The following is a 13,277-nucleotide window of genomic DNA, read 5'->3' on the forward strand; positions in this document are numbered from 1 at the left end:
TTCATTTTTCTTCCTTCCATCTATAGCCATACACTCGACTTTCCTGTTCACCGTCCTAAGCCCTTCTTCACCACAATTATATCTGTGATATATTCCCGCAATTACCAGAAGTCACCGCTTCGTTTCTCTCCCTTCTCTGTTTTCTATTGCTTTTCTTTTATCTCTGCCCGCCATTATTCATCCTCATTCGTCCTTCTCATGGTCTTTCCCGCTTTCCCCACTCTCCCTCCCTCTTTTCCTCTCCACCTGTCTGTCTCTCATTCACACAAGCTCAAGCTTACATAAAAATTAACTTAATAATTTTAAAATGTCTCTGGTGACCAATTCTATTCACAGAGCTTACGCCCGGGGACTGAGGATTGCATACCACTGGCGGCCCCCGCAGCCCATTGCTCTAAGCTACAGATGTTTCCTTGCCCCTCTCACTCCTCGCACTGGTGGGACAGCACAGCCGTTCTCTCCTTAGAACAGGGCTGAGAGGAAGCAACTGCTGAATGCACATTTGGCTGAGACCACATCGCTCTTATGGAAGACATTGTGCACCCGCGGGATGAAGGACGCCAGCACCACATCACAGCTCATCTGTAAATGCGTCTGCATGGCTCTGCAGTTGGTTAGCTCATAGCAGCGAGTGCCTGGTGGGTAACTTTGCCCCTGATCATGGGGGAGAGTCATGAAAGCTATTGAACTTGGCTCACAGACCGCCTAGGAGTGAGTACCCCCAGTTAGTCCTGGGCCACAGTAGTCCTAGTAGACGGCGTGTTTGAAAGAGACTTTCAAATAGAGCATAGTAACCATACACCATGCAGCTGGCTGTTTACCTCACAGACACTATCTGGTTGTGAGAAGAAGATAGTAAGATGGGGTGTATTTGTCAAGAAACAGAAAAAAGCTGTAGATGGGGCTTCAGCTTGATCCTCGAGGGTGGTGGTCTGTCTGAATTCCAGAGCCACGCCGAGGCGCTTGTGTTCGCCGGGAACATGATGTTCATTATACACTGTCTTCGGGGTAGTGGCTGGCACTTTTGGAATAATCCTTCTACAAGTTTGCATAAGCATGAACGATCTGACCTGGGGGGGTCTCAGGGGGGCACTTTCTCCTGAGAATACCAAGTTCCAGCTAGCGCCCTCCAGGAACCTCTGAACCCTGGCCCAAGGATGGCTGCCAGGGTCTCCAGCAGGTGGGGCCGAGTGACATGTTGTTCTGAAGAGTCAAGAAGCAACTCAGCTTAACTGGTCTTCAATGTACTTAAGATCCAAGATTAGCCGAGGAGAGTTTGAAATAAACAAACCAATCAACCAGGGAAGGTGGAAACCTGCCCTTCACTCGCCAGACTCAGACTGCTGCAAACACTACACTCAGGTATTGAGTTTTGGTGCTGTAGGTCAGAGAGCTCAGTGTTTATGGCATGTCTTGCTTATTAAACCGCATGGAGCAAGTGGTGGTGTGCAGGACGGTGGGTCCCTTTCCTTATCAGCGGGGCATGCCTGTGAGGAAACATATTTCTCCCCCAGGTAATAGAGGCAGAGACCCAAATGCTGGCTCCGTGGCTCTCAGCGGTCCCTCCCGCTGGTTCAGATCTCATACTGAGGTTGTGTTCTTGGGGTCTGGCCTGATGTCGCCCTCTGTACAGAACCTGACGGTGAAAATTCCACATCCAGCCACCTGCTGCTCCCTTCTGAGCAAGGATGTGTGTAGGCACTAGGTACCTAATCAGTCAAAGAAGATGGGAAGGGTGTTCTCTGAGTCAGGCCAACGTCCTCCCCAAGAGCCAAGAAGAGCAATAGAAAATGACGCATGTATGATGCTGGTCTGGGGTGTAGGTCTCCGATCCAGAAAAACAGGTCCCAAGTATGTAACTTCAAATTTGGCTTTTCCTTCCTAAGACAACTGGCATTTTTCTGGAAAATGTTCCGTTTTATTGGTGTGACTCCATTAGTGTTCACTGGATGCCTAATTTGTTGGTAATATTGGAAATCAGATATCCCCAAGTTTCAGGTGAGAAAACTGAGGAACGAAATGTCATTACAAGACACAACAAAGGGACTCAGGGTGACGACTCTCCAGGACTGTGTTGTGGTCATTAGCTATTCCCAAGTCCTTTGTCTCAAAGTCAGCCGAGAGATTATACCATAACGTCAGTCTTGTCTGTCTCTATTGCTTGTAATACAAAGCTACCCTGGGATACAAGGCAAAGAAATACAAAACTCAGTTAAATTGGGGGAAAGATAGAGTATTGCAGGAATCCAGTTTCCCATGCACATGTGATTGGTATTCTAATAACATCAACGTTCACTTGGCCTTTTATTTTGGCATACCAGAGTACCCATGACATTATCCCAAGGTTCTCATCCTCTCGACAGAAAGAAGGAGATTCGGAAATGATTGTGTGCCCCACCCGACTAAGGAGGCGAGGGCTCACAGAATCGCACAGGAGACTCGACTTCCATTGCAGGGTGACTATGCACCCCAGATTTCCCAAGGCATTGCAACTTCAAAAGATTCTGTCCCAGTGTCACCATATGTGGCCTCTTACTTCTTAGACCTGCCACCTAGCTGGACCCCAGAAGATGAACCCCAGCCTCAGCATTGATATTTATCTACCTATTCGGCCAATCTTACTGACTTACTATTCCCATGACACTGTGATGAGCAAAGCAGACACCATCCCTGTCCTAAAGGAACTTACAAAATGGTAAAGACAAGTCTGTAATAAATCGTACCGATTGTAAGACACAATATAATTGTGATGGTGGAATCATGAACAGTGTGGTCTATGGGCACAGTGGATTTCAGGAAGCAGGTAGGGGTCAGTCCATGGAAGTCAGCATTTGAACTGGCTTTGAGAAGTGCGGGGTTAACCTGGCAGGTAAACGTGGAGGGAGAGCATTTCCAATGGAGAGAAGGGCATGGAAGCTGATGAAGTAGAGGCACGTTTGGGGGGATGGTCAAGGTGCCGTGCACTTAAGCATGTGATGGTTGGGAGGCAGGGGAAGAGTAAGAGACTGTCACTGGGAAGGCAGGTTGAACCCAGACCTTGAAGTGCCTGGGATGGCAGGCTGAGGAGATGGGACTTTATTCTTTATACAGTAGAGAACCTTGAGTGTTTTGAGCAGAGTAACAGCAGGAAACAATCTGAACATTAGGAAAATGACTGTCTACTCGAAGGAGAGTGTGGAAGGGAAATCAATTAGAGGCTGATTTCTGAAATGGCCACCAGGGGGCACACTGACACTGACAACTTATCTGGTCCAGAAAAGAATCAGGCCCAGCGGGGGTGCAGACACCAGGAACTGGGGCAGAACATGGATGGGAAGGGGTGGGGGGGGTAGGGTTCTGGGGGGAACTCAGAGCCAGAGGCATGGAATTCTTATCATTTTAGGAAACTTGAGATGAATTTGTAAAATGGGCAAGAAATTATGGAAAATCACATTTATTGAATTCCTAATATATACCAGGAATGGTTGCTAGCGCTTTTCTGTTGTTTCTAATCTATACGTGGTATCTACACGATGACTATGCATTGTCTCATTTTATAGCTGACAAAACTATCTGAAAATTCCTTCACTGAGGTATTTCTTGAGCAGCTGCTGTATGCCAAGCACTCTTCAAAGCACTTGGGAGCCACTGAGTGAACAAGACAAATCCTGCTCTCAGGAGGCATATGTGACATGTGATGGGGGGGCGTCAAAAAGCAAGTGAACAAATGAGTGAAGAATTTCAAATAGTGATCATTGCTGTCAAGACAACAGCCTGGTAGTACCATCCAGCATCACAGCGAAGGCCCTTCCTCTAAACTGGGTGATAAATGAAAGGCTCTCTGAGCATGTGAGTTGAAATCTGACTGATGAGAATGAACTATTCAATTGAAGACCTTCTAGAAAAAGAGGATTCGGGGCAGGGAGAACAGCAAGGGCTAAAGTCTCCATAGAAGGAATAACCTTGACATTCTCCTGGGACAGAAAGGCCTGAGCAGACTGGGCGCAGTGAGGAAGGATGGACTGGTGAGAGCTGAACTGGAGACATGGGTGGTGGCCCCATCCCAAAGGGCCCTGAAGGCTAGTACAAGGAATTTGGATTTTATTTCAACTTACAGGAAATTATCTCAACCTGGATCTAGGCCCAGACTTAACATTTGCAGGGCTCAGGACAAGAGTTTAAAGGGAAGCCCCAGGACCCCCACATTTCTCTTCCAGTCTGCTCCATCCTGCATTACAAGTGGTTTCACGCACATATGTGGACATCCTAACCCACGTGTGCAAGCTCTGTCTCCCCTCCCCTCAAACAGCCATCCTTGCTCACTCCTCAAGCCAAGGGTCCAGCCCGAAGGATGCTTAAGTCTCTTTGAGCAGGAAATCCTAGGTCCCTAGGACCCAAGTGTGGTCCAGGAGGGGCTTGGGCTCCAGGCAAGAATGTCCCCTTGGCCCCTTGAACTCGCCCTAGAGCAGAGCCCTCTGGAGTTTCAGGGTCCAGGACAGGGGCCTAGTCATCTGGATCTAAAGGAATATTACCCAGGTCTGTGTGAATTCAATTCCCTGCTTCTTTTTATTCCTATCTAAGCAATCCTCTAATCTGAGTTACACTACGAAACCACTTCTATTTTTTGTCCTCATCCATTTTTATCTGAAAGTTCCGAGAGGATGGGGTTGTCGAGATGACTCTGTGGGACAACCAGCAGCCGCTGTGAACATCTCTCATGAACGCTGGCAGGATTTGCTGGCATGTCTCTGTCCTGTCTTCATTGTGAGCCTTCAGAGAAGCTCTGTGTTTTCCTTTTCATGCTCCCTGTGCCTTGTACGACATCCAGCTCACAAATAACTAAAGGACACACCCATGTGATATTAATAATGCTCTTTTTGATGATGGTATGATGACTTCCAGAATCACCAAGAGGACTCCGGGAATGTCTTTCCGCAGGCAGCCTGCTACACCATGCCTGGGTGGACCCTCCTCCCACTGGGGGACTATTTTTAACCTTGGGAGGGTAGATGACTGGCTATTTCCAAAGGGTGGTTGAGACCACGATGGCTGTGACCCTTTGGAACTGGGGGGAAAGAATGTACATAATGAGGAAAATCACGTCCCCTCTCCTGGCTTTGTCCTTTTTCACTGTCCTGCCTGATTCCAGTTTGCTCACATTGCCTTCTTTCAGGTCAAAAAAAAAGGGGAAAAAAATGTTTGAATGTGTGGCATCCATAGTAATTGAAAAAGCACATGAGAGTTTTTTTTTTATTACATCAGAAAGCCTCTTTAAGGGGCTGAGAGCCTAGGGAATCTGGCAATGTAACTAAAGCAGGTCAAGACTTAGTTATTCTGCAGTAAAACCACATTTTTACTTAATATCATATAAAACAAAACACTAGTTTTACAAAATGAAGGGAACTACCACCGAGCATTGGAATGATCTTATGAGACATTCATGTAATTTTTAATTAGTTTGACTGTTTCCTAATTCACTAATAAAAAGGATTATAGGAAAACGACCATGTTGTTTCTGCTGTCTTTTTTTCTAAGTAAAAATTAAATACCTTTTATAATAAAATTCAAAGAGTAAATTGGTGATTCTTATCCCCCCACCTCAAAAAAATCCATTCCTCTGAAATGACCTTGATCTAACCCTCTCTGTACATGGGATTCAACTACGTCAAGAGTATATCTAATAGGGCATGAACAGGGCAGTGATGTTTTGACATAAGAAACCCTGGTGTCCCTGGCGGCTCACAGTGGGAAATTTGCCAGTTTTCAGCACCTGATTTCTCTCCGCAGGCAGCCTCCCCTTCTGCCGAAGTGGTGTGAGACCTGCAAATTAGAACACTAAGTCTTTCCCTGACATCTAGTGTCAACGTGTGAAATAACAGACCAGGAACCAGCCACTCATTAGGATAAGGATGTTCATCTCACTTGTTAAGCCGTTGACACGCTAACCCTCCTTAAGGTCTCGGCCGTGCAGGAACCATCAGGATGGAGCCAGCAACTTCAGCACCCCACAGGTAGCTCCAAGCCAGAAGGAGCAAAGAGGACCAGAAAATGGAAATGCATTGATTTTTTTGTTGTAAAATATGTCTTATTGACCCAGGACTGATACAGTATCCTTATTTATCTTCTGGCTGCAAAAAAGCAGAAATCACGGCTTCCTACTTTCATAAACTGTCCTCTTATTCTGGGTCCTTTTATTCTGAGTCCTCTCCAACTCATTCTCTGCCTCCACATGAACTTTTTACTCTGGATTTCTCTGGTGCATGGAATTTATACCAACCGCACAATATAGGTCCACAGATGCCAATGCAAAAAAAGGTGGGTGGGCATAGCTTCTGACTTCTGTTTCTTAACACTTGCTAGCTAGCGCCAGGACTGAGCTCTGAAATAGACTGTCAGTACCGCACTGTCAAAAATGCGGCAGGATCGGTGGCTCCTGTCCTGGGGTGACTCTAAGGAAATTAGAATCATCTAGGAAATCGGACACAGCCAGTTAGGGGAACATGGAAGAGGGGAACCTTCCTGAGACTCAGAACCATCAACATCAAGAGAAGGATGTGAGCTTTGGAGAAGCTAGGCCATGCCTTCCTGCAGGAAGCCCACTGGAATCACCCCAGCCCTGCTGACATTCTAGCGTGGTCCTGCGTCTCCCTGGATTACATGAAACCTCCTGAATACCTGTAACAGACTCCAACAATATTCCCTGCCAAGAAGGTCCCCTGCAGGTTTATCTTACATCCCTGGTGCTTCAGTGCAAGTCTACTTCTCCTTCATTTTAAGTCACAATTCTTTCATCCCTTCCCTTGTTTAATCTGTTCAGTGAATGTTTATTCAATGTCGGCTACAGGAGCCAAGCAATGAGGCAAGCTCTGGGCAAACAACGGAGGAAAAAGCCATAGAATGAGCCCTGCAGGTACTCACAGTCAAGGGAAGGGTCCTTGGTGTTAATTAGATCATCTCTCAGTAGCTTTTATGATGTGGCCTTCATTCAGAGCCCCTCAAACCATCATTTCTCTGCTTTATAGCTCTGAGGTCTGTAAGGCTCTGTTGTTTGCATTTTAAAACCTTTTTCTGAATCTCTCTCTTTCAAAACAATCATTATCAAGTCTGGCAGGAGGCTCCCCGCCCCTTCTGAGCTCTGGTCTATAGGTCGGTCAGGTGTGCCTGCCGACCATAGGCAGACAAGATGGGGGGGCTTGGGGGGGGGGTGGGAAGAGGAGCCAACCCCTCCCTCAGTGGTTACAATGTCCCTGGGTGATAGGGACATCTGGGTATATGCTCTCTGCAGTCTTGACTCTGGGGGCCGCCATGAGTTTGTTCTCGGAGGTACCTGGTGGCTATTTCAGGTAAGCAGCAGTGGACGGACCACTCACTGTACCCCTGTGTGACGGGCTGTGAGAAGTCTCCCCCGCTGAAGTCTCATACATTTCCTCTGGTTATCAGCCTGAGCAGCATCGATAAAACAGCAAATGTCCTAACAGCCACCTTATTAGCTCACATTTCAAGAAGCTACTCCATTCTTTAAAAAAAAAAAAAGGGGGAGGAGAGGGGAGGGGAGGTGCAAGGACTATAAATAAGGAAAAGATAGGAAAACCAATAAACACTGAAGGTCAACAACTAACAAAAAAATAGCAAGAATATCTCTGAAGACTTTTTTTTCTTTATTACGTTTCAGAAGTGAAACTTCTAGCAGATGTAAGTATCTGATTTGGAGGAACACGGTGAAGTTGACCAAAACATGGTGAAACCTGTGCTGACCTCCCTGAGGAAGAAGCACTTGAAACTCAGCATAGGAAATTCTTCAGTTTTTTTGTTTTACAAAAAGCACAATCCGTTCTTTTTGTTTTAGTTTAATCCGCGTTGTGATCCAAAGGCTTTCCTTCAACAAAACAAATCACGCCAGTCATCATTAGAAAAGCTGGAGGAATGAGACGGCGATAGAGAAGACAATTTGGATATTAACAAGTTGAATTAGCTGTCATTTTTTTAATTGTCCTGATGTATATCCCCATGTGTTTAGGGCATATACGGCAAAGATAGAAACTCAGACCCCTAGGGAGAGAGGAAATGTATAAACAACTGAAGTTCAAACAGTGTGGTTAGAAAAACAGCATCTGTCGCTCTCGTCCAAAGCGTCTCATAATTTACTGCCGAGTAAAAGCAACTATTGATTTCTGCCCTTCAGCCTCCTGATCTGCCATTAATCACTGTTTACCTCCCAGGGACTGGGTGTCAGAAAACCACTGTTCATCAGGTCTTTTCACAACAACTCACAAAGAGCTACCGAAAAAGCGGAGATTCCAATTTGCCTTATTGGTGCATCTTGATGACTTCCTCAGCCAATCAGCATTCAGGGTCACCTCAGAGCCAGTTTTCTTCTCCTGGACCAGATAGTGCATTTTTAAAGAGAAGATCCCGGGAGAAGCTCTTTCCTTGTTAACTACCTCCTCAAGTTTGTCAGCGTTATGAGACTCTCTGGGCTGACTCTAAAGAGATTTTTTGAGACAGCTAAATTTTATATGATAAAAATTTATACGGCAAAAATCCCCAATTCCTTAGCTAAAATTGTTCTAAAGATGTCCCAGTTTGTTCAAAAGGCCAAAAATCCACTATTATCTATAAACGAAGGCCAGATCTCATAAAACTTATTTAACCAAAAGATTTAGTAGAATCGCGGTTCTGGAAAGAGCTTTGAGAATTCATCAGGTAAAACCTCAATCCCTCAGAAAGTTAAATGTCTACACCTAGAGGTGCAGATGGATTTCTTCTTCAGTAAAAATTTCAAAGGACAGGTAGAGTCTGCCTGGAATTCTGAGCAGAGGACTTACGAGGGCTGTCCCAAACTCTGCAGAAAGGAGTGTTGTGATTAATTGGTAAGGTCTGCCAAGAAGACAGGAAAGGGCAAAAGATTGGCTCTGGTCTAAATTATTCAAGACAGAGCATTTTTCCTTCTCTTAGGTTTGCTCAAACTCTTCCTCTGTCATGCATTGTAGTTCTATCCTTCCATCAACCAATGCCTTACAAAGATCTTTCCGAATCACATCCCACCTTAGTCTTCTTGTCCAGAGACATCAAAAAACCTTTTCATCTTTCATCCTGGGACCTATTTTCCAACCCTTTAATCATCTTTGTTGCGTGTTCCTACAGTCTCTCCGATTTCTTCACATCCCTTTGAACAGTGGTGACCAAGGCTGTACACAGTCCTCTAATTCAGACTATAATCTGACTGATTCAGAATAGAGAGAAATTACTGTCCCTCATCTATTTCCTCATCCATCCTAGTATCACACGGGCTTGTTCATAACATCATCTGACTCACGTCCATGACAGGTCCAGGCATCATTCTAGATCTCTCATTGGTGAGATTAATGTTCAGAGGTTGAACATCAAAGTAGTTTGCCCAAAAGAAGTCTCCATGTTGAGGGTAAGAGAGTTTGGACAAAAGTAAAAATATCTTTAAAATAGAAAAAAAAAGGACAAATATTTTAAAAACAAAAGCAGATGTTAAACATGTTCAAAAGGGGAAGTTTGTAAAAGGCAACATTTTTGAAAACCATTTTTAAGCAAATCAGATATTTTTAAACAACAAGTTTCGCGGGTTACCAAATTAAAACTCAAAGTGTGCCCCAGATCCATGCCACATCCTCCATGACCACCCCCCGCCCCTAGCTGCCTTGTTCCCTGTGGGGCTACAAGATCCAAGTTGGACCAACATAATGAGAAAATATGATGCTAATTTGAGGAAGCTAAATTGGGCAATAAAATATTTTAAAAGTAAATTTTAAAACAAGTGACAACTGAATTAAAATAGATACAAGAAGGGTCAGTCCCAAGTGAATTGACCCAAGATGACAAATGTGCCCAGAAAAGCTCAGCTATCTGGAGTAAGCTCGGCGAATATGCAGCCTCCTAGGAGGTTTATATTCTGGGGTCCTTCAGAGACCTCCAGGACCACTCTAGAATGGAACCTTTCAAAATTACCCTAGAACATCTTTCGAGTTGAGTGGGAGAGCTTCCTAAATGTCCAGCTGGCCCCTTGTACATTGCTTGTCCAGATCCAAGCTTATCATCTTCCCCCTCAAATTAACTCTTCCTCCAGCTTTCCTGTTTCATTAGCAGCATGGTTCGTTTCCCAGCATCTAGTATGTAACGTCAGAATAATCTCTGTTGCCTTCTCCTTGAATTCTTGCTAAGTCACGTGGCGTCTAAGTCATGTCTTTTGTGTTAGTCTCTTCCACTCCTGCCCCATCCACTTTGTCCAGTTTCTTCAGTTCTCCTTCTCTCCTCAGCCACTGCAGCAGCTTCCCACCTTCTCCCATCTTCCTTCTCTTCCCCAGGACCCATTCTATAATCTGCCAAAGTCATCCTCTCAGAGCACATTCCAATTATGTCATGCCACCCCCCCCACCAAAAAAAAACAAAAACATTTATTGACTTTCCATGATCCTACCAAATCAGTGTAAAATTCCTAACTCTGGGAGTCAGGACTTTGTGCAGCAGAGACCCCAATCTACCTTTCCAAAGAGGTCCCTTTCTCCAGCTAGCTTCTCCACATTCATGCTTTTTTCAGCCCAGTTTCTGAGCTAGCTTCCCTCTTCCTCCTTATGCACAACTTCCAAAATTCTACCCACACTTCAGGTTCATCTTAAAAGCTCCTGAGACACATGAGGTCATGGAGCACAGCTAGATGAGGGCCAGGCAGATTGCTCTAAGGCAGGGGCCATTCTAACCCAGCTCTAAGGGGTGGATTACTTAGGAAATCCATGGATGGCTCTGGGGGAATTTGTGAGTGTCCTGATCTTTAAGGAAAAAAATGTGTGTGTGTACATTTTTGCAGAGATGGCTTTTATCAAATTTGATGACCCTAAAAAGATTTTTAAACACCTGCCTATGGGCATCTTTCCCTACTTCCTTCTCAGCATCAATCAGCATTAACTACGCAGCACCAGCTTTGGAACTACCAGTCTCATTCTCCCTAGACGGTAAATATCGTGGGGTCAGGGTCTGTGATATCCGCCAGCACCTTCCCTGGCACCTCTCACACCATCATCCTGAACATCGGCTCACTGCCAGGCAGAGTGCTAAACGTAAAGAAATGAAAGATGGGTTCCCTCACCTTGCGGTGCTCACAGCCTTGGGAGGGAGTGGCGCAATTAAACCCAAAATTAAAATAGTTTGTGAAAAAAACGTTGCGACGGCATTTACACAAGGCAGTTCCGTAAACATTGATGAAGGGCACCCAGGAGGGCCTGGGGTAGTCTGGCCCCCCTTGCAGAGATGAGGAGTGTGCTGACTCTTGAGGAATCAGAAGAGGGGGGCCAGATACCAGACAAAGGAAGGATCTTTGGGAAAACGGAATAGTGGGCGGAAACACTCCCAAAAGCATAGAGTCAGCAGGACATTTTAGCTCCAGGACAGAAGGATAGAGGAAGATGGACGAGTTTAGGATTCTGAGTTTTATCATGAACAACACGAAGATGCCACTGACGGATTGAAAGCAGAGGAAGGACATGATCGCATTTGCATTTTAAGCAATCATCTTTGCAAAAGAGTGGAAAATGAGTGATAGCAGTGAATTCTTAGGAGGCTATTCAGCTACTTTAAATAAATGCCATTAAAGGTCTAAACTATATCATAGCAAAGGGGTTAGAAAGAAAGGGAAAGAGTCCAGCAATATTTAGAAGCTAAAATCAACAAGATACAGTTACTAATTAGACGTGAGGAATGAGGGAAAGTGGGGAATGGTGAATGACGCTTGGGTTTCTGGTCTGTGCATCCGAGTGACAGGTTGTTATTTCTGGAGACTAGGCAAGGGGGAGGAACGTAATGTGTTCTGTAGAATTCAGGGCTCTTGTGGGACTGGATCCAGAAAATGGGTCTGAGTCAAATGCAGAATTTGGAATCCTTACAAGATAAGTGTTGATTAACTATATGAATTTAACTGAGTCACCCATGCAGAGTACAGAGATAAAATGAAGAGGGAATCAAGGGAAAAAAAAAAAAAACCAAAAAGAGTATTCACTGGGCTAGGGAATCTAAAGTGACTGTTGATCTTTAGGAGAGCCTTCGCTTTGGAGTGGGGAGGGCAGAAGCAGATGGGCTGGAGGGAGGCTGGACAATAGTGAGTGAGGAGTAAGGCTGTGAAACCACTGCCCTGAGACCTGGTGAGAGGGCCTTCCCGAGGCCTGTGCTTTACAGCTCTGCTCTGACCCTCCTCCAGCCACACCCCTACAAGGATAAGAAGTCCTTGGGCTTGGAGCCAAAGGAGCATGCCCAGTGGAGCCCACACTCTCCTTCCAGATTATATTCTGATTATCCAGGACCCCACATTCCCTGCCCAAACATCCCCAACCTCATTTCTAGGCCACCTTCCCCTGAGCCTCCTCTCAGGTCCCGTCCACTCAGAGGTCAGACCATGCCACGGGTGGTCTGGGATGGCTGAGGGGCAGCCATTTGCAGGAGGGGGAAGCGGTGAGGGCTGGTCTTGGATGTGTGGGCAGGGGTCTCCACCTGCAGGCACTCAAGGTCCCTCGTGATGACGGATGGGCCCAGAAGTGCACAGTAAGGAAGGCAGGCTGGGAGCCAGGGGCCCAGCACCAAGCCTCCCCTGCAGAACCACGACGCAATCTCCTCTTAATTTTCACAGGCCTTCTTTGAAAGCCTTTCTGAAATTTTTTTCTGTGTCTGAAACTGTGAAGTTTTGCACAGGGATTGTAATAGTTGAGTCCAAAGCAGAGTGGCGTAGCTGCCTGTGAACCGTTGGTACCTCAGGTTTATCACCTTGAATAAGGGGGCCCATTCTTAAGTGGGCGCGGAGGGCTCTGTAGTTTATTTTCCCTAAACTTACAAGTTGGACCCATTTCACCTACGAGTATTTACTTAACCACTTCAATTCAGTTTGACTCTACCTAAGACATTAAGTTCAACATTAAGCTCCTCCTTTTAAAAGAACTCTGACAATTTTCTGTCTTCATAGGACAGCCAACATCACCCTGCAAGTTAACTCCCATGTGTCACTATTTTGCTACTTAAAAGAGCTACGTGTCAGCTGTAAACATAAAGATTTCCACTGTTTAAGCTTCTTTTAAATCACTTCTGAAAATGCTTAATAAGCTAGACCCCCACCAATGATGGTTAATTTTAAGTGTCAGCCTGACTGGGCCACAGTGCCCACATTATCCTGGATGTTTCTGCGAAGGTGTTTTGGATAAGATCAACATTTAAGTCAGTAGAATTTAAGGAAAGCAGGTCACCTGCCATAATGTGGGTGGGCCTCATCTAATCAGTTGAAGGTCTCAATA

Source organism: Vicugna pacos, chromosome 34 (genome assembly GCF_048564905.1).
Source record: "Vicugna pacos chromosome 34, VicPac4, whole genome shotgun sequence".
Taxonomy (NCBI): Eukaryota; Metazoa; Chordata; class Mammalia; order Artiodactyla; family Camelidae; genus Vicugna; species Vicugna pacos.